The following is a 13,027-nucleotide window of genomic DNA, read 5'->3' as shown; positions in this document are numbered from 1 at the left end:
GCCATTGTGAAACTCCCCAAAGTGAGCTGAATTAATCTTTTATTCTTCACACCTGCGAAGTCATTCCTTCATTGTGTAATATAAAGGCCTTTCATTATTCACGTATACTACAACATCTGAAAATAATGGGTCTTGAAATAGTTGAATGAAAGAAAATCCTGAATAACTCCTCCAAATGCGTGTTACACTTTCATCAGGTACACACACTTTGAATGTGATGAACTATAAAAAGTTATTTTAACCATACCCAATGGAGCTCAGGAGTGCGATTGCATACACAATCATGTTTTCAGTGTTTGGACATCAGCCGTACATCAGAACAATCATTTCACTAACACAGCTCCATGTTGAGTGACTTCCCTCCAAAAACACAAAGTCACTTTCCCTTAGCAATTATTGCATGGACTTAGATTATCTGCCGTCTGCATCAAGCCCTGTATGATATACTGTACAAAGCCAAGCTTTGGGATAGTGCTTTGTTTGGATCCTTGTCTTGATCCTTTTGGATCCCAGGCTGCTCATTTGCAAATGAGTTTTGACATTAATTATAGTGACTATAGCAATGAGTTGGCACTGTGGTTCACAGAGCTGGGGTCCTGGGTTCAATTCCTGGGGTGCAGTCTGGATGGAATTGTATGTTCTCCCTTCATTTGTGTGGATTTCTTCCAGGTGCTCCAGTTTCTTCCCACAGTCCAAAGACATACAGTACTAGTAGGTTAAGGTGGAACTACAGTCCCAATTTTGCAGACACAAAAGTATTTAATTTCAGTCACAAAATAAAATCATTGACATTATAGAAAAACTTTACAAACTCAAAATTGAGCACAAAATCATGAATTTTGTGAAAGTACTGTAAGTTACGCCATGTTGTAACAAATTCGCATTCAAGTTCCACACAAATTGCGATGTGATGCAGCCCTTCCTGCTCACTAATCACTGTAATGACTAATGCAATGTGATGTAGGAGAGAAAAGGTATAGGTTATGCACCAAACATTTCACTGCAAAAAACGTTCCATTCCAAGGTTCTTTATGCAGAGTTAACAATGTAATATTATTTATTGGCAAAAACGTAAAAAAGTTGAGAGCAATATTTCCATTGGATTAAACGAGATGTATTCACAAGCCTGCTCCTTTACAATGTCATAGGGCCACATCAGATTACAGGAAGTTTTGCTGCCTCGTTCTGAATCGCAGAACATGGTAATTCTTTAACCTTGAAATGTAGTCTATTTTGTGATGTAAATTGGAGGTTTTACAAGTTATTGTGTGTTCCCCTTTAGATGGCTTCTGGGAAAACCGGCCTCAACACTGTATTGGATAAGGCACTTAGAAAACAGATTCATGCGTGGACCACAGCAATGTCCCTTTACTGAGAGCCAGCAATCAACGGATGTGTCTGATCGTGAATGGTTTTCCCTGTTGTTTGTTGTATTACTCGGTGTTGCATTTTAAGCTGTGCATGAGGCAGGACCCGGAGGCTGCTGCTTCTGCTGGGATTGAGGAAGAGCTGAGCGCCATGTAAGGCAAAGACACTGCGTTCCACTTTATCAGGTGCCTGGAGTGTAAGAGCTGCAGATAATATTGAGTCACATTAATCCCAACATATTTCAAATATTATGAAAATTAAATAAATTAAATCAAATAACTTTCATTAAAAAAATCAATCACTCTTTACCTTGCTTTTTCAGTTGTTTTTAAGGAAAATTGATGCAGAGAATGTGTGAATACTACTTTTTGATGGTTCCAAGGCCAATGTGACCTGTTCTATTGCCTGCTAATTATACGTTCCAGGTTGAAAAATTATTTTTAGGAGGTTGTAGTGAAAACCGGTTCAGGGACGCCAAATATGTAAGAAATGTGGCTCTCTGAAGGCACCAGTTCTGTAGGGTTTGGGCATTTACTGAGACAATTATTAATTGTAGCAGTAAATCACAAAGTTGATTCTTTTGATGGCTTTAGAGTCCAACCATGCGACATAACTCAAACAACGCACACACACAGGTACTAATACACGAGGATACATTTATTAATACATAGAATATGCATATAAACCTAACAGATCTTATCGAGAGGGTTATCAGAATACAAAAGTTATATATTCAATCAGTTACAAAGTGTTACACATATCAAGAGGACATACGTTCAGTATATCATCCATTAAGACCGTTTCGTAAAGTGAACTTGGTTACAACTTCTACATTAGATACTCAAACAAGTACATAACTCTTAGGAATTAAATTGATATCAACTGGTTGGGATAACAATTGAATTCTCGAGCTGTAATGCATTGAAGTTGAATACTCATCCAATCTTTGGGGATTCAGATCTCCTGCGGGCACAAAGAAACAGTTGCAGGCTGTTGCTGTCCAATCCGCGCTCTCTGGCTCCATGCCAGGCTGTGATGTGCGGCTTGCGACGGTGCGCTGCTGATGCTCACTGTTGGCTTTAACTAGCAAAGTTTGTGCACAGAAGAAAAGATGACTGTGGGTCCCAGCAAGTCAGGAAGAGGACCAGTTCGTTTATGATGAAGAGCTAGTTCTGAATAGTAATTCAGCTGTCCACAGTTCCGACCTGTTCACGAGGCCTGCTGCTGGTTACTCTCTGGCAACCTCCACTCTAGACTCTTAGAACAAAGGAAAGTTCTGGCACTCGGACACACTGGCCGTTCCGTGGTTGTCCGGGCTGAGTCTCAGGATGGTCAGGAGGCGCGCTGCGAGAATGTCCTGCCCTTTGGATTCTCCTTTGAATTCCCTTTAGAATTGTTGAATCTGAATCTGAATCTGAATCTGAAACTGAATCTGAAACTGAATCTCCCAGGCTCTCTGTGTTGCCTGTTTTTACCTGGAGGAACTTTAGCTCATTGATTGGCTGAAAGTTCCATGGGCATCAGAGTCCCACGTGGGTTACTCGGCCCTACCAGTCCCTGATTGGTTGATCAAGGTGAGATATGAGTCACTTAGTCCTGACACTTAGTAATGCAGTCCAGATGTCCAACTGGCACTCCCTAGACAGATAGGCGCCAATAGATGACCATTGATCATGATAGCCAGGCTTAGCTAAGTGCATCCCCCTTTGGGAGCTGTCCTTATCAAAAGAAAACATCTTGCATGAATGGTTTCTCTGTGGCTGCACCACAGAGATGAACAGAGAAATGGGGCCTCATTTCGGAAGCTCAGAAACACTTAATTCTGCATTATTATTAAGCCTCACCGCTACAAGGTCAAGGTGTATGAATGATAAGAACAGCATGAACATTTTTTTTATCATCATACAGATGAACTGTGCTAAATATATTTCTAAAAAGAAAAAGCAGGACGTGAGTCGTGAGCCAAGATCATGACTCTTTTACTCTTCTTCATATCAGTTTTCATCTGCGAGGAGGAGGAGGAGGGCTGCTCCTTATGTGCTGACACTTGGGGGTGTGCCTCTGTGCCGGCCTGGGGGCAAAGCGCCGGCCGCAGTGAGGGCAGGGCACGTAGTCGGGATTTGGATTCGCGGGGGGCTGGGGCAGGTTCACAACCTTCCCTCCTTGCGTGATCACCTGCTGCACCTCCCTGGCCTGTTTGATGCTCCGAATGAAATCCTCGTGCTTCTTCCTCCAGTTGTTCTTTCTCAGCTGGGAACAGGAAATGAAACCAATAAAACAGCTTCCAGAAAAAGTCCAGACTAGCACTGCGTACACAGTCTGGTCACAAACCATTCACAAGGCAAGAAAATATCAATACAGTAATAACTTAGCTTTCTGGGGCTACCTTTCAGGTCATTGTGTAGAGAGTACAATTTAGTTATGGTTTTGTTTCCTGTGAGTGCTATTTGCTTGATATCTCAGTAGATTCTTACAACAGAATTCAGAAGTCACTAAGATCCATTTATTCTGTCTTACAAATGTGCCTTTGCGGCAGTTTTTCAGAAGAGTACTTCATTAAACACTTATTTATTGTTTACATTGATTTATAAGCTGAGTCTGACTCTAGGAGAAAACAACGGAAGCTTGGAAAGAGTTTAAGGATAGCCTTTACCACGATTGGCGTTTTAACCTTCTTCTTATGGATGTATGTCTCCAGTTCTGTTCCCTTGGCCCTGTGCTTGAAAGAGTCAAAAACCTTCCTCTTTGAATTCTGAAGCTTCTTGCAGATCTTGCTGTTTCTCCAGCCTCTCTACAGCAAACTTCCTGTGACACAGTTCACAGGGCACCAGCTGAGGGTTTCCACTCTGGCTATTCTCATATGGAAATTGCTCAGCGGTAGGGCACATCAGACTTGTAGGGGACAAATATCTGTTTTCCACTGACAGAGTTTGTTCATCCAGACATGCGGTGTTATTTCTGAAGTGGGCCTGCGCGGCCTGTGCCGCTGAAACGTTGCTTTCAGGGAGCCTTGCTTTCTTGAGATACTTTGTCCTTCCACAGGGGACGTCTTCTAGCCCACGGTTGCAAGGGCTCACTTGACGTCTCTCCTGATGGGAAAGCGCAGAGGGAAAGTGCGATTCTGCGCATCCGCCGTCTTCCATTGGAGAACCATAATCAAGGTTGTCTCCTTTGAAAGGAAGGGCTTTCCTTGGAGTGAAGGCTTTTTGCTTCTCCATTCTGCAGGTCAGAAGAGGCACGGCCTTAGAGCGGTGGTTGCCCCACGGTCCTCTGGGGCGAAGCTCGCTCTGCCTCGCCTGGAGTGTCTTCCTTCGGGTCACCTCTCTGGAGTCTTCCATCTCTCTCTGAACCATCCTCAGCTCCTCCTGAGCTCTAAAGAGCTTCGCCTGCATCATGGCCTCCTTCTGGCGAATCTCGTCCTTCATCATGGCCTCCTTCCGGCGCATCACATCCTGCAGACTGGCCTCCCTCCGGCGATGCTCCTCCTTCAGCGCGGCCTCTGCCTCGGCCACTTTTCGTAGCTCCTCTTGCAACTGAAAGTGCTCCTTCCCATTGGCATGAGAAGGGCATTGCCCTGGAGGGGTCGCCACCATGGGGAGGAGAGTCCTGTCCTTAGGTTTGCGTACTCTTGAGCCCCTCCTGCCTGGCCTCTCGCAGGGCCTCTCATGACCATCCTGAGGCGGGGTGGGGGCAAACAAGGAATCACTCTGTGCTTCCGGGCGGTCCACAGCCCGAACCTCACCAGGGCCGGAGACTTTCCTGTTACCCATACCCCACAATGTTCTTCTCGGGGCCCTGTTGGGTTTGGAAGCGATAGCTGTTCCCCGTCTTCTTCTCCGCAGCGTATTTGACATATTGGAAAGATTTTCTCCTCTTCTGTAGAGCCGCCTCCTGCCGTCGATTGTATATGGCGATCATTTTTTTCTCCTTTTCCTGCATCAGTTTCTCTTGGAAGGTGTCCTTCAGAAGCTGTATCTTGGGAGGCAGGCAGTACGTGGAGATCAGATCCTGTCGCCTTAAGGGCGCGTGTCGATTGGAGTCTGTATCCTTCGGGGAGGAGGACAGAGCACCAGGTTTAGGACTGGGCTCCATTGGCAAATGAGATATGAGCTTTGTTTCCCAGGTATCTGGAAAAGGCAAAAATGGCAAATAAATGATATCCTGCACAGTCTAGTATGGTCTAATAGAAAAGAATAAAAAAAACAATTCAGGAAATACACAACTTTTTAATATTAAACCTAATGGTGTTGAATGCTGCATGCTGACTCAGTAGGAGACAGATCCTAAACATAAACATTATAATAAACATTTGTTTCCCAAATAACATTCTCAATGTTCAGAATGCTTAAAGTCATGAGCTTTTTTAAAAATGTTTAACTGAAACCTGGAAATGTACTATTTCATTTCAAAGCTTGTATTATATCTATGATATAAATGTTTTTTATATAAAATTAACCCATTATGCAACAGGGGTTTGAGCAAAAGTCACTGTGAATAAGGGAATTTATCAATATTAATTAGCCGTTTCACTACATTATAGATAGCTGAAGGATTATGATACAGTATATCGATTTCGCTACAAATTGACAAGAATATTTGATGACACTTACCAAACAAGTCTCAAACAGAGGAGAAATAGTTCACCACGACGATAGCAATGCAATGTTTGACTGCATCTCCCTATGTGATATATCTGTATTTGGGTAAATACAGATCACGTAATTCAGGGAGCACTGTTACGTCAGGTCACCAACCATTATTACGACGCTCATATGTCATAGAGCTCCTTTGGATGTTTGTATAATCTTTATCCAAATTTTCATATGGCCGCAGTTACGGCGTTTATTTTACATTTAATGTAACAGGGTGTCATTATATTTTTCTGTCTTTATGGTGGCAGACCACTTAACTAAATCTGAGTAGGCGGTTTCTACAAATGGGTCAGATAAAATATTAAATATACAGAAAAAGCTCACACCTTTTCATACCCTTTATGTACTGTATATCTTCAATTACGTATACTGTATAATACGATAACTACCATTACAAAATATCTCCCTTTTGATTTGAAGTGGTTCTTTTAAATAAGTAAATTGCAATCACTTAGCCTACATCTGAGCTCCTAATTCATCGCGACGACGGACTGAGACTCCAGTTGGATTTGTGAGAAGTAAAGGGGTGTGCCTGTTTTAAAACCGATTCATACGTCTTAAACACAGACATAGATAGCAGTCTGTGTAATAATTTATCTTTTTAAAAATAATTTATCTTTTTATTTTATTTAAATTTAAGTATCACATACACATTTTCAAAGTAACTGTACCCCTTTTAATTATGATCCCCATCGCTCACAGCTCCGAAGCTGAGACGAGGGCTACTTCAGATGGGATTTCCAACATTTCTCTCTTAGCTTGTATACCGGTGGAAAGGAGAGCGCTCTTAAAACGTGTTGATAGTAAGATTGGGATGTATTTGCAGTCTAGACATAGTTTTTTTAATGTTCGGAGCCGCCACAGATTCATTTTCTTACGACTGCTTTTCTGGATGACAATGACAATGCAAACGATGGTGTTAAGGCGAGGCTGTGCCTTAAGGCTCCTCTGCTTACAATGTTCAGCGCGTAAATCGCAAACGAGCGCCTTCCCTTACGATGAAAATGCAGAAAATAAGAACACGAGATTTAAACCTACGGCTTACAAATTTATGCGTAAACACTAAAACCGTATCTTTAGCAAAACTGGCGAGACAATGTGTTTTATCATTTAAAAAAGTACTGGAAAATAATTAAAGGTTATCACGATAAACAGAGGTTACTGATCTACTACTGTACGCTGTGACCAAAAATGAGAGTCCCCCGATCCTCGCAGCCTTCATGCTTTGGTCTGGGCCTGGCCGTTTTTTTTTTAGGATAATGGGGTCAAGTTAAGAAATTATGCAAGTTTCTAATCAAATCCAAGGGCGCCTCGATCTCCTAAACATCTTTAGAAGGCCGACGGACCACACTGCACGGTCCGGGTCCGGGCCCTGACCCGGTTCTGGATAATGCCAGCTTAAAGTGAAAAATTCTACTGTACATATTATGTTTCTTATTATGGTATATATGTATAATATAGCGCGACCGCTTCACGAAGCTAGAAAGAAAGTTATCCGCCATTTTTATTTTACCTGTAATTGAATTATTAATACCGCAGCTGCTAAATTACTTACCTAAAAGCGTTCAGATACAAAAGCACTTGAGCTGTAATGTTTATATACTGTTGGCCCGATGACCTACTTCAAGAAGAATTGTTACATAGACCGCCAAGGACTGTCATCACACTTTACATCATAAAGCGCTTTAAAACTTTAGACAAGTTCAACACCTCATATTTTGTACTGTTTATCATGGTAAAAGCAACTCAAAGCAAATATAAAAATGATCGAAAGGTAAAAATACAAGATTATACGAGCTGTCATTTTAACATTTATAACATATATTTAAACAAAACATATATAATCTATTTTAATAAAATAGAAAAGTGTTCTTAGTCTTCACTTAAAAGCTGTTAGAAGCTGCCTTTCTGACAAGAGAGTTCTGTGAGTTCCACAGTCTCAGTGCATTAAAGTCAAAACCAGTTGCTTTTTATTTCCTGTTTTACGACAGAGCAAGGAGGGTGTCCACAGACCACTGTGCACCTGCAGACTGATATGGGGGTAAAAAGTCTAGAAGTTAGTAAATAAGATTTTAACATATGTTCTAAAACACACCAGACACCTGTACAGTGATGCCAACACAGTGATCTGAGCTCCTTCTTTGAGTTAAATCCTAGCATATGCATTTTTTATAAGTTGTTGCAATGGCAGAGCATGACCAGAGCATAACAGAAACCACCCATTTTCTAACCGCTTCATCCAATTCAGGGTCAGGGGGTCAGGGGGTCGCGGGGCACGGGGGAGCCAGAGCCTCAGAAAGTAATAAGCAGGAGATACCTGGGACTGGATGGTAGTCCAATGCAGGGAAGACACAGACACTCACCAATTATCCCAGAAGCCAATTAACTTACCAGTAGTTCTTTGAACTGTGGGAGGAAGCCGGAGCACCCAAAGCAAGCTCATGCAAACATGGGGAGAACATACAAGCTCCATACAGATAGCACCCCAGGTCCAGAAGTGTACCCAGGGCCTCAGCACTGTGAGCTAGCAATGCAAAACGCTGGGCTACTGTGTATGCTAATTTCTAGGCATCAGGTGATCAATCAGGTAGTGTTTCTCAGATAAAAGGACACCAGTAATTTAGTATGAGATTCAAATTGACCTCAGAACAAAATATAACTTATGTTATATAACTTATATAGAACTTACTACAGCATAACTGTCTTATTTGTAGAAAATATTAACAGCATGCCTATTAAACATACAGTATCTAGCAATCAGCAATCAAAATAAAAACATTTCCAAACATGGAAACTGCCCAGTTAATGAAGCATTTCAAAGACATTAATCTATTCAATAATTACAGTTTTAAGTAGCTAACAGATTTATATTCAGATTACGAAAGTATCATAACAACGGCTGCTTGTGTAAGGAATCCATGAATACCACTGTACATGAGAATTTCACACCTATTTGTAATCAATACACAAAATCCTATTGAATTTCAGGTACTTGTTTATTCAGCATTGCTTGACTCCGCGGACTCCTTGTTGTTTCAATATTCTAGCAATAGGACTAATCGCCAATACAGTGCCGTTGTAATCTATTCCTTCTGCCAGCAGAGGACGGTATTCGCACAGCCAGTTCAGGATAAGATACGGTCCTCGCAGTTCACAGTACAACTGGCCACAGCCGTACTCGGAATATGCTCTCGATAACCTCGTTTAGTTTAAGTACGGCCGTATTTCATATCAACCCACAGATGCATTGCATAAACACTAGAATTCTGGTTGTACTTAAATTGACCTTATACGTTTTGGATTATGTTTAACCTTCTTCAATTTCTTCAACCATATTTTGAGATGATTACGTTTACAGAAGCAAATATTATTCAGTGCTTTTTCTTCACTCCTTTAATCAAACCCACATTTCTTTAAGGAGGGCCATTGTGAAACTCCCCAAAGTGAGCTGAATTAATCTTTTATTCTTCACACCTGCGAAGTCATTCCTTCATTGTGTAATATAAAGGCCTTTCATTATTCACGTATACTACAACATCTGAAAATAATGGGTCTTGAAATAGTTGAATGAAAGAAAATCCTGAATAACTCCTCCAAATGCGTGTAACACTTTCATCAGGTACACACACTTTGAATGTGATGAACTATAAAAAGTTATTTTAACCATACCCAATGGAGCTCGGGAGTGCGATTGCATACACAATCATGTTTTCAGTGTTTGGACATCAGCCGTACATCAGAACAATCATTTCACTAACACAGCTCCATGTTGAGTGACTTCCCTCCAAAAACACAAAGTCACTTTCCCTTAGCAATTATTGCATGGACTTAGATTATCTGCCTTCTGCATCAAGCCCTGTATGATATACTGTACAAAACCAAGCTTTGGGATAGTGCTTTGTTTGGATCCTTGTCTTGATCCTTTTGGATCCCAGGCTGCTCATTTGCAAATGAGTTTTGACATTAATTATAGTGACTATAGCATTGAGGTGGCACTGTGGTTCACAGAGCTGGGGTCCTGGGTTCAATTCCTGGGGTGCAGTCTGGATGGAATTGTATGTTCTCCCTTCATTTGTGTGGATTTCTTCCAGGTGCTCCAGTTTCTTCCCACAGTCCAAAGACATACAGTACTAGTAGGTTAAGGTGGAACTACAGTCCCAATTTTGCAGACACAAAAGTATTTAATTTCAGTCACAAAATAAAATCATTGACATTATAGAAAAACTTTACAAACTCAAAATTGAGCACAAAATCATTAATTTTGTGAAAGTACTGTAAGTTACGCCATGTTGTAACAAATTCGCATTCAAGTTCCACACAAATTGCGATGTGATGCAGCCCTTCCTGCTCACTAATCACTGTAATGACTAATGCAATGTGATGTAGGAGAGAAAAGGTATAGGTTATGCAGCAAACATTTCAGTGCAAAAAACCTTCCATTCCAAGGTTCTTTATGCAGAGTTAACCATGTAATATTATTTATTGGCAAAAACGTAAAAAAGTTGAGAGCAATATTTCCATTGGATTAAACGAGATGTATTCACAAGCCTGCTCCTTTACAATGTCACAGGGCCACATCAGATTACAGGAAGTTTTGCTGCCTCGTTCTGAATCGCAGAACATGGTAATTCTTTAACCTTGATGTAAATTGGAGGTTTTACAAGTTATTGTGTGTTCCCCTTTAGATGGCTTCTGGGAAAACTGGCCTCAACACTGTATTGGATAAGGCACTTAGAAAACAGATTCATGCGTGGACCACAGCAATGTCCCTTTACTGAGAGCTAGCAATCAACGGATGTGTCTGATCGTGAATGGTTTTCCCTGTTGTTTGTTGTATTACTCGGTGTTGCATTTTAAGCTGTGCGTGAGGCAGGACCCGGAGGCTGCTGCTTCTGCTGGGATTGAGGAAGAGCTGAGCACCATGTAAGGCAAAGACACTGCGTTCCACTTTATCAGGTGCCTGGAGTGTAAGAGCTGCAGATAATATTGAGTCACATTAATCCCAACATATTTCAAATATTATGAAAATTAAATAAATGAAATCAAATAACTTTCATTAAAAAAATCAATCACACTTTACCTTGCTTTTTCAGTTGTTTTAAAGGAAAATTGATGCAGAGAATGTGTGAATACTACTTTTTGATGGTTCCAAGGCCAATGTGACCCGTTCTATTGCCTGCTAATTGTACGTTCCAGGTTGAACAATTATTTTTAGGAGGTCAAGGTGTATGAATGATAAGAACAGCTTGAAATTTATTTTCACGGTCGACACACATTTTCGCAAGGGAAAAAAACTGAAATAACCACAGTTACGCAAACACCAGTCCACCAAAAAAAAATCATTTTATTAAAACAAGGTAACATTTTTTTTATCATCATACGGATGAACTGTGCTAAATATATTTCTAAAAAGAAATAGCAGGACGTGAGTCATGAGCCAAGATCATGACTCTTTTACTCTTCTTCACATCAGTTTTCATCTGTGAGGAGGAGGAGGAGGGCGGCTCCTGATGTGCTGACACTTGGGGATGTGCCTCTGTGCCGGCCTGGGGGCAAAGCGCCGGCCGCAGTGAGGGCAGGGCACGTAGTCGGGGTTTGGATTCGCGGGGGGCTGGGGCAGGTTCACAACCTTCCCTCCTTGCGTGATCACCTGCTGCACCTCCCTGGCCTGTTTGATGCTCCGAATGAAATCCTCGTGCTTCTGCCTCCAGTTGTTCTTTCTCAGCTGGGAACAGGAAATGAAACCAATGAAACAGCGTCCAGAAAAAGTCCAGACTAGCACTGCGTACACAGTCTGGTCGCAAACCATTCACAAGGCAAGAAAATATCAATACAGTAATAACTTAGCTTTCTGGGCCTACCTTTCATGTCATTGGGTAGGGAGTACCGCTGAGCAATTTCCATATGAGAATAGCCAGAGTGGAAACCCTCAGCTGGTGCCCTGTGAACTGTGTCACAGGAAGTTTGCTGTAGAGAGGTTGGAGGAACACGGCAAGATCTGCAAGAAGCTTCAGAATTCAAAGAGGAAGGTTTTTGACTCTTTCAAGCACAGGGCCAAGGGAACAGAACTGGAGACATACATCCATAAGAAGAAGGTTAAACCGCCAATCGTGGTAAGGGCTATCCTTAAAATCTTTCCAAGCTTCCCTTGTTTTCTCCTAGAGTCAGACTCAGCTTATAAATCAATGTAAACAATAAATAAGTGTTTTATGAAGTACTCTTCTGAAAAACTGCCGCAAAGGCACATTTGCCAGACAGAATAAATGGGTCTTAGAGAAAACAAGGGAAGCTTGGAAAGAGTTTAATGATAGCCCTTACCACGATTGGCGGTCTAACCTTTGTAGTGGCGAGGCTTAATAATAAGGCAGAATTAAGTGTTTCTGAGCTTTCCCAAATTAGGCCGCATTTCTCTGTTCATCTCTGTGGTGCAGCCACAGAGAAACCATTCATGCAAGGTGATTTAAGGTCCAAGGACAGCTCCCAAAGGGGGATGCACTTAGCTAAGCCTGGCTATCATGATCAATGGTCATCCATTGGTGCCTATCTGTCTAGGGAGTGCGAGTTGGACATCTGGATTGCATTCCTAAGTGTCAGGACTAAGTGACTCATATCTCACCTTGATCAACCAATCAGGGACTGGTAGGGCCGAGTAACCCACGTGGGACTCTGATGCCCATGGAACTTTCAGCCAATCAATGAGCTGAAGTTCCTCCAGGTAAAAACAGGCAACAGAGAGAGCCTGGGGGATTCAACAAGATTCAGATTCAGATTCAGATTCAGATTCAGATTCAACAAGATTCAAAGGAGAATTCCAGGGCAGGACGGCCCAGGAGCAGAAGGCTCCCAAGGGCAGGACATTCTCGCAGCGCGCCTCCTGACCATCCTGAGACTCAGCCCGGACAACCACGGAACGGCCAGTGTGTCCAAGTGCCAGAACTTTCCTTTGTTCTAAGAGTCTAGAGTGGAGGTTGCCAGAGAGTAACCAGCAGCAGGCCTCGTGAACAGGT

At 42.0% G+C, this 13,027-nt stretch overlaps 1 long non-coding RNA gene across 1 annotated transcript; it reads right to left on the bottom strand.

Moving 5' to 3' along the window:
* Nucleotides 1-11,344: 11,344 nt before the first annotated feature.
* LOC138231372 (uncharacterized) lies at nucleotides 11,345-11,995 on the bottom strand. Its single transcript, XR_011186634.1, has 2 exons — nucleotides 11,882-11,995; nucleotides 11,345-11,745 (listed from the first exon to the last, which is right to left on the bottom strand). It is a non-coding gene; the product is annotated as an uncharacterized lncRNA (long non-coding RNA).
* Nucleotides 11,996-13,027: the final 1,032 nt, after the last annotated feature.

This window comes from Lepisosteus oculatus, unplaced genomic scaffold (assembly GCF_040954835.1).
Source record: "Lepisosteus oculatus isolate fLepOcu1 unplaced genomic scaffold, fLepOcu1.hap2 HAP2_SCAFFOLD_58, whole genome shotgun sequence".
NCBI classification, from domain to species: domain Eukaryota; kingdom Metazoa; phylum Chordata; class Actinopteri; order Semionotiformes; family Lepisosteidae; genus Lepisosteus; species Lepisosteus oculatus.
The sequence above is the reverse complement of the archived record's forward strand: the minus strand, read 5'-3'. Positions and strand labels throughout refer to the sequence as shown.